We start from the raw sequence: 6027 nt of genomic DNA on the forward strand, positions 1-6027 counted from the left end.
CAGGAAAGTCGCAGGATGGCGTAACCCCGTAGGACAGGTCAGGGAAGAAGCTGGAATGTCGAGGGACCAGTGAAAGCTTTTCGCTTGGAAGCATCAGAGAGAAGAAATGTGGGCAGGAGGGCTCTGTCTGAAGCTGGAGAAAGCCTGTTCTGTGATCATACAGCACCAAGGAAGGGGAGGGAAAAGTTCTGTGTATAATTTGCTCACTCATAGTGGATGATTTCATTCTCTAGCTTAATCGTCTTCTAACTCCTTTTCTGGCTAGCAGCAAACATACGTCTTTGGGATCTTTAAGGTCAGCAATATTTTTTTGTAATAAAAGAAATAAACTAGAGAACCGATTCGATAAAAGCAAAATGACATTTCACTCTAAAAGAAAAAAAAAAAAAAGTGCCCTTGAAAGCTACTTAAGTGTGCTTAGAAAAAGGAGAAGGAGAGAAGGAAAATCCAGCTCCTAGGAGCAAACAAAAAGTAAAATTAAACACATTTAGAACTGAAAATTGCCATAGTGCAGGAACTGAGGAACGCAGTTAATATTAGGACAGAAAGAACAAATTAGCCAAATGTATTGAATTATTTAGACTGGAAATCTTATTTTTTTTATTCTTAAGGAGGCAATCATTTGTATATGACTTTCTGATTTTGATAGGGAAGGCAAGAGACAGTGTAAAACTAAAGATAAAGCATTTCAGAAAATTAAGGCTGCTTTATCCCTTGTTGAAAGTTGAAGGAGAGCACTCGTTCAGAGTAACTTCTGACTTTTCTCAGTATCAGGGTTTCAGTATTAGCAAGATTCATTGCAGGATAACTCTGAACTTCATACGATTCGGGTTAACGCCAGGCTGGAATTGTACCATCAGAAAACAGACACGTTGCAGACAAGTTATCTCCTTGATCTGGCAACTAGATCAAAGCAAAGAGCTTCAATACCAAGAGCAGGACTTGGATAGCATTCAAGGGTGGCTTAGTTTAAAACAGTGATCCACTTCTGTCAGCTGCAGCCTAAACCCCACTATTTGACTTGCAAGTTTGCCGGGGCGAGCTGTGCCCTTCTTTGGACAAGCCCTGAGCGCCTGCCTGCGCAGCACCTCGCCGGCTTTCTGGATTGCACCCAGCAGTGCTTGAGTCTCCACGTGCACATGGGTTTGACTCTAGGCCTATGCCTTGGGTTCCCTTGTTGGACGTGCTGTGCGTGGTGTGGTCGCGTGGCAAACTGCGCATCTTGGTTTGAAATACAGTTCTTACGTGGGCAAGGTGACACATTTCCCTGTTTCATTATCAGTGTCGCAGGCATGACAAGCCTTAATCTTGAAAGGTTTGGTTTAATTCTGTTTGTCAGCATAAGCTACGGACAAATGTTGTCTTGTCAATATTTTGGACAAAGTGAATCATCCTGTAGACTCTACAGAAAGGGAATTAAGTTTGCAAGTCACAAAATAAATTGCCACGTCGGCGACTTTACTATCACTAGCTGTATTGCATTCGCACAGTCTTTTGTTCTCATGGTTTTCTTATGCTTCCTTACAATCTGCTCAGTTTTCCTAAAGTTTATCGCACCATTCGATTTTTGCTCATGTGGATGGACACGTGAGCTTGCCAAAGCCTACTACGCTTTCTTTATACATGTCCCTGTGGTGTGGTTAGACCAAGCCCGGTTCTTTGGTTGTCTCCAGCTCCTGCTTTTCAGTTAACTTTGACTTCAGACTTAAGCTCTGAATATCTCATTTCAGAAAAAAAGGACAGTTGTAGGTGTATAATATGCATAAAAGCCACAATAGGCTTCCTTGCCCAAGTCATTCATAAGTAACTAAAATTATTGAGTGGGTTTGGTGGCGGGGTTTCTGCAGTCTACTTGGTGCTAGAACAGGTAATCACTCTCCATCCCCTTCTCAGATTGCCAACGGCATGCCAGTCATAACCTTGATCTGTGGTTTTGTTAACTGTTGAACCGGCAATCTGACCAATTCACCACTTCTTTGGGGAAAAAGAAGAGAAAAAATAAAAGGTGTGGATATGTGTTCTCTTCTCCCCCCACAGGGTAAAACAAAAAAAAGTGTAAGTTGCAGTACAGCAGCTAACACAGATTAACCACTGTTGCAGTAACATACCACCAATATGAAAATGCTGTGTAGTACTGAGAGAGCAGGTAAAAGAGTTTAAGGATGCATTTTAAAATGCTACTCATCTTTCCCACATAAACCAAGCAGGGATTGTTTTAATAGGCCTCTTCTGATTTAATCCATATTTTAGTTTCCTGTGCAACTGGGCTTCAATGTGTTCTTTAAGCAAAAAATACTAAACCAAAGAAATACTGTACTTCAGAAAACTCTTCATCACCAACCTGTGTCAATCACTGCCTCTCTCATTTCTTTCCTACCGAAAGGTTATTCACCAGTTCTTGCTTCTGTTCCCAGAGGTGCACGGTGTTTAAGATGACAGACGTTAAAGCTGCCGCCTGTATTTGTTCCATTTCATGCGAGGTGTGATGGAGACGGGTACCTGCAGAGGGCGATTCGGATCATGGATGAGCTGAGGTTTTCCTTCAGTGGTTCCTTGCCGTAGGCCTCTACATGTAGGTAGAACAAGTCAGGGAAGGTCAATGTAATGTAGGCAGAGGAATACTTATGAGTAGAAATAAATTAGTAAAGTTCTTGATTTTATCCCCTAGTAAATGATTACAGAAGAAGGAAGTAATTGACTTAAGGTAAACTTTATGTAAAAAAAAAAAAAAAATAAAATCCAAATTCATTACAGGTGCCGCTTGGACAAATGAACTAGAGTTTTACCTGTAGCAACTCGTGGTGAGAAGCATAAAATCTGTGCAGAAATAGCTGAACTGATGCTTCTCCACCTGCTGGAGGACAGTTGCGTTTGGGGCATGAGAGGCAGTGTGTCCCTACCACTTGGTGTGTTTGGATTTCTCTTCCAAAAGCCAAAACACGAGTTTCCTGCATTTCTGTTACTTGTAGTAATACTTCAAGACCTTGCAAAGTGATTTTGCCCTTACTGGTGTGTATGTTACTCAGCTTGGGCACAGATGTCATGTGAGAGCTGAATTAAAAAAACAAAAAAAGCCGCACAAGCCAAACCCAAGAAACCCCAACCTTTTTTTTAAGATAGCCCCCAAATTATTGTCACGTTCGTTCCAGTGATGTAAAGATGTGTCTGAGTCACACCGTTCCACATGCCTAAAAGCAAGCTAGTTGTTACCTAGTAAGTGGCCCTAACGTGCCAGGGTGTTTTAAGCTCGAGGATTGATGTCGTTTGTGCTTTACTGCTGTTTCATGAGAGAAATTCTTCTTTCCCAGGGGCCAAATGCTGCTCCCCCAGCACTGTATGTAAGTGGGGCTGTCATAAAGCTGGTGCCATCTTGGGCTGGTCCCAGCGGGGCTGAGGCAGGAGACAATGAAAAAAAAAAAAGTAGATAACTGAAACAAGTATTGCATTGGTGGGTTCTGAAAAAGGGAGGCGGTAGGGGTATTTTAGTTTTAGACCTCTGTAGGATTTTAAGTCTTTCTGGTGGTGGGGGGAGAAGTTTTTCATGTAGTATCCTCCAGTTTCTCATTCATGAGCTTTTGCGATTACTCTTCTCCTTTTTTCCTTTTTTTTTTTTTTTTTTAATTTTCCTCTTCCCACGGGAGCCCCTAACCCAACTCCCCCCCTCCCGACCCCCAAATAACTGTTTTGTTCAAACGTGGTGGCTGTGAGAGGTCAGCCAGCTTTAACCACAGCTTTACTCTTACCATGGTGACTTACAATCTGAAGCCAAGCCAGGGCATTACATTGCTGAAAATGAATTTTTGAACAATTTAGTTGCAAATTTTTCCTCTTCCCACGGGAGCCCCTAACCCAACTCCCCCCCTCCCGACCCCCAAATAACTGTTTTGTTCAAACGTGGTGGCTGTGAGAGGTCAGCCAGCTTTAACCACAGCTTTACTCTTACCATGGTGACTTACAATCTGAAGCCAAGCCAGGGCATTACATTGCTGAAAATGAATTTTTGAACAATTTAGTTGCAAATTTTTGAGACTGGGGAGAAGGAGGAGGGGGAATCTTTCCATGCCCAGCAGGTAAAAAATAGGGTATTTATTCTTCCCAAGAAGCAAAGCAGTTCAGTACCATTTTCCAGCACATGACTTCTTAAAAAAAAATCGGAGTATGTGGTGTTCAGCTATGGAGCTGTAAATGTTCCGTAACTCTTTATATTGGATTTTGGTTTTTTTTTTTTTTTTCCCAAACACCAGTCGCACCCAGGACATGCTCTATACTGGACTCCTTGGGAATTTAATAAATAACTTTCTAAAGAAACTCCAAGCATGAACACAGGCACAAATTGCATGGAAAAAAACCAACCCCTGGTTTTCTGTACTTTTGTGAAATGTTGGTGCTGTGGGTAGTGCTTTCCACAGGTCTGGGCTGTTTTTCCTTTACTTGTTGCTGCTCTATCATTGCGTTGTGGTTTTTAGGTGTGAAATAGCTTTTTTTTTTTTTTTTTTTTAAGCAGTATCTGGTAATTGTGAGCTTTGTTTAGGCTCTTTAGTTCAGTTACAGGAATACAGCATACTATATGAAGTAACAGAAAGGCCGCATTACTGACCTGTGAAGCGAGGTAATGCGTTTTTAATGTACAATTCCACATGAGAATAGACTCAAGACCACAATGACCACTTGAAGTAATGTAACCGTCTCGGCGAATGCATTAGAACCATTCCCTCTGAAAACACAGACACTATTGGCTCTGTGGCTTAGTTTATTCACTCTTTTTTTTCTTTTTTAGCTGAGAAAAATCAGCAGCTCGCCTTATGCTAAACATTGTACAGCAGGTTACAAAACAGCAACGCTGCTGACGTTCAGCAGTGGCGGGAGCACAAGTTTGCTGCTGCCCTTACAAGTGATTATCTCCTCATCTCACACTGAAAAGGAGAATAGTTTCACGGTGGCAGCTATTTCTGAAAGGGGGGGACAGCTACTGAAGGCACTGGAAAATTCTGTAGAAAAAGGATGTAATTTGCAGTCTTTCATCTGGAAATTCATCTCAGCATTGCTCCATACAACGCGAGAGCCCATTCTCTCTTCTGCCTCTCCCCTGTCCGGTCACCTTAGGAAAATATTTGACTGTAGTTCTTTAAGCTTAAACTCCAGTTGTCTGTTCAGATGTGTTGTGTTTCATTATGGAGTGTGTCCGAGGACCCCTCGCGCTTTAACAAAAAGGAAAAAAAGGAAAAAAAAAAAAAAAAAAAAGTATTTTAAACTAGTCCACAGGTACGGTCATGTATTACTGTAATAAGGATCATGGGTTTAAGTGTGCTCCATTTTGGTTTCCACCATGACACCTAATCCCTGTAACAATGTTGTATGTTTATTTAAAGTATACATATATAAAAGAATTAAATGTCAGATTTTTGCATTAATTAAGATTTTTTTAAATTTGAATATGAACTTTGAGTACTTTATTTCACAAAAAAAAAATTAAAAATACTTTCCTGGAGTGTTAAGTTTCAGCATTCAAGACTATATTTGTCAAATTTAAGTTTAAAATATGTAGCTAACATTGTTTTCTGATATCAAATGTAAATATTTGTAAAAATAAATTCTTTTGTATATTTTTGCGAAAATGTAGTTCCCCAAAAGATATAAAAGATTTAATAAAAAAGTGCATTTATGTTACTGCTCAACACTTTTCATCATTATAATAACAACACTTAAAGGTATCTGTGGTCACCTCCTGGGATGACTTTTTGCGATGTGAGTCAGTCACTGGGACTGTCTCAAAGGAGATAATTACAAAGTCAGGTGTACTGGAAGAGAAAAGGATTCTTCAGCAGGCAATTCAGAGAGGCACTGTCTCTTCTCCTGCTATAAGTGGAGGCATCGGAAACCATTTACTTTCAAGGGAAGGGGTGTTTAATTGCTTTTTAAATGGAGTGCACCACTATTTAATTGCTCTTGCTTTTTTTGTCCCCTTGTCTTTGTTTTTTCCCCATTTGAGAATGTGTCGGGGTAACAATGACTTACTACCTGGAAAAA

Source organism: Egretta garzetta, unplaced genomic scaffold (genome assembly GCF_000687185.1).
Source record: "Egretta garzetta isolate BGI_Z169 unplaced genomic scaffold, ASM68718v1 scaffold435, whole genome shotgun sequence".
In the NCBI taxonomy this organism is placed as follows: Eukaryota; Metazoa; Chordata; class Aves; order Pelecaniformes; family Ardeidae; genus Egretta; species Egretta garzetta.